Here is a 2544-nt window from a genome sequence, read left to right as displayed (position 1 = left end):
ACCCCAGGCTCTGACACAAGTTTGAGCCCAAGCCCCACTTCTGTCCACACACAAGCCAGTCTGACTTGAGTGGCAAGCATTCAGCACCTGGGTCCTAGGGCCCTGCTAGAAGGATGGATCAGAGCCGGGTCCTGCTGCGACTCAGGTCCAAGTCCTGTCATTTTGCAGTGTGGACGCAGCTCAAGCTGCATACCCGAGTCCGTAGTGCAGTATGGACACGTTAGCATGGCTGTGAGCCCCGGGTCCAGCAATTGTAAGCCCAGGTTTATAATGCAGCGTGGGCTCAAGCACAGCGCTCAAAACAGAGTCCACAAGCCCAGGGTTTAAAATGCAGTGCACATGTAACTAGGGGGGTCCTCTGTGGTGACTTCAGGCAGCACAGGCTGTGTGGTTGGCTACTCAGGTTGTTACAGAGCCAGAGACAACTACAGAGCCAGTCTGTGTCTAGCAGCCTCAGTAAAGAAGCCCGCTTTGTGCTCATTCCGATAAGCTCTGTCCTGGGAGATACTCCAGACAGGAGCAGAGAGGATCTGGATGGGTAGGGTGCATTTAACTACACCCATTTACTTGGCAGCCCCAGTCCTTCCTGGTTTGGCTTGTCTTTTTCTAGTCTTTGATCCTCACTTCTGCCTTAGGAGACCTTCAATAATAGGTTGAGTGGAAGAAATGTATTTGCTTTGGCTTCCACTGTGTTTATAGTCAGATCCTGCTGCTTATCTGCACAACATCTCCAAACTGTGTCCTTCCCTCTCCATTCCCACTGCCAAGGTATTAGTCCTGCTCTAGTAATCTCTGTTTTGGTCGTAGCACCTTCCTCCTCTTTAGCCATCCCCGGCTTCCTCCCTCTGGCCCATTTAACACTTTGCTGCCAGGATAGCCTTCCTTCCCTTCTGCTGGCCCCAAGTCCCTCCCCTCTTCTTGAATCTGCACTGATTTCTCCTCATGTTCCACATACAGCTCAAAGGTCTCCTTGCTCCCCAACCTCTCCAGAATCTGACTTCACTTCTGTTCTCATTTCTTGTTCCTACACACCCTGCCCTGCACTACGCTCTAGCCACTTTTCCCTCCTGACTGTTCCCTTTGGGGGTGCTGGCACTCAGGGCTGTACAGAGGGTTTTGGGAGGCATGGGGCAAAATCTGAAACTGAGGCCCTCCCTTTAAAAAAAAAAAGACTACCACTGAAGGGCAGTCCAGGGGGTAGGGGCGGGTTGGAGGGGAGTCCACACCGCACTCACCCCACAGCAGTGGTTCAGCTCCTGTCCCATGGGGTTAGGCCCAGCTCCGCTCTGGGCATTGTGACCTGGCACATGGGATCACCGAGCCACTCAGGTTTGGCCCTCATTTTGGAGGGGCCACCAGGCCAAATTCCATGAGTGGCACTGCAACCCCCCGGGCCAGGTCTCAATGCCACTCAGCTCTCAAACGGGGGCTCAGGGCAAACTGCCCCTCTCTGGAGCACTAGTACAGACAGGCTGCCAGCCTTCTAACCCTGTTATGAGCACATCTACACAACACAATGCTTCACTCACGGAAAGAGGTTCTAAAGGGCTTGCATCAGGCGTTTAAATGTGGTTGTGGTTAGAAAAAGTGCAATGTTGTCAACTCGTGCAATTTCATTGCGACTCTTGGAATAGTTGGTGCTTTCCTTCAAGCCCCAGCTCCTGGAGTCATGTGATGATGTGAGATGCTCAGCATTTAAAAAAAAAACAACCTACAGTTTCTCTCCACAACCATGAAGGTTAAAAGCTTGAGAACATGACCCCCTAAATGCTATATCCCACAAAGACAGAACGAACCCCAAAGGTATTACTTTAAAAAAACCTGATTTCAGCCAATTGCATGATTTTGGGGGCCTATCTCATGATTTTGAATGCTTGGGATTGACAATGTTGAACATACATGATTGTGTAAAAATGGTACTGTCTTCCTCATCTGTTCCCTGTGGATCTTCTACCTGTCTGTTTAAGTTAATGACAAAGACAAATTGCGGGTGCTATTTGCCCGGAGTCAGAAGTGAGGATACAATGTAAAGCAAAGCAGCAGCCCTGGCACTGCTGGGGAATACCTCTAACATAGAGGCCTCTCTGGCCAGCCCAGAGCTGGCTCTGCATCTCCCCATCTTTGGTGCAGGAGAGCAGCAGGGGCTTTCCTACACCCCAGATATTTACCAGTTGCCACAAGGCCCACAAGCACCGTGAGATCCAGGGCACAAAGTAAGACAGTCCCAAGGGCTGGTTAACCTGCACGAGGGGCCGAACCAGCCCCCAGCAGCTCCAGAAGAGGGCAGGGTCCCGCTGCTCCCCCTTGCACTGGATTCTCCACCAGTCCAGGGATGACACGGGGCCTGTGTTTGCAATTCAAGAGGATTGCCATCGGTAGAACTAGAGGAACATCCATCCCATCAGGGGCTGTTCGATAAGGGGCTGGAAAAACAGAGTGGCCAGGCAGTCATACTAGAGGTTTGCACACTTTCTTGTTCATGTAGCCAAGCTGTGTGTATAATCCACGTGCAAACGAAGGCCCAACTGTAGGGTTACCATACGT

Source organism: Terrapene carolina, unplaced genomic scaffold (genome assembly GCF_002925995.2).
Source record: "Terrapene carolina triunguis isolate 2854851 unplaced genomic scaffold, T_m_triunguis-2.0 Scaffold247, whole genome shotgun sequence".
In the NCBI taxonomy this organism is placed as follows: Eukaryota; Metazoa; Chordata; order Testudines; family Emydidae; genus Terrapene; species Terrapene triunguis.
This window is presented reverse-complemented; position numbering follows the sequence as displayed.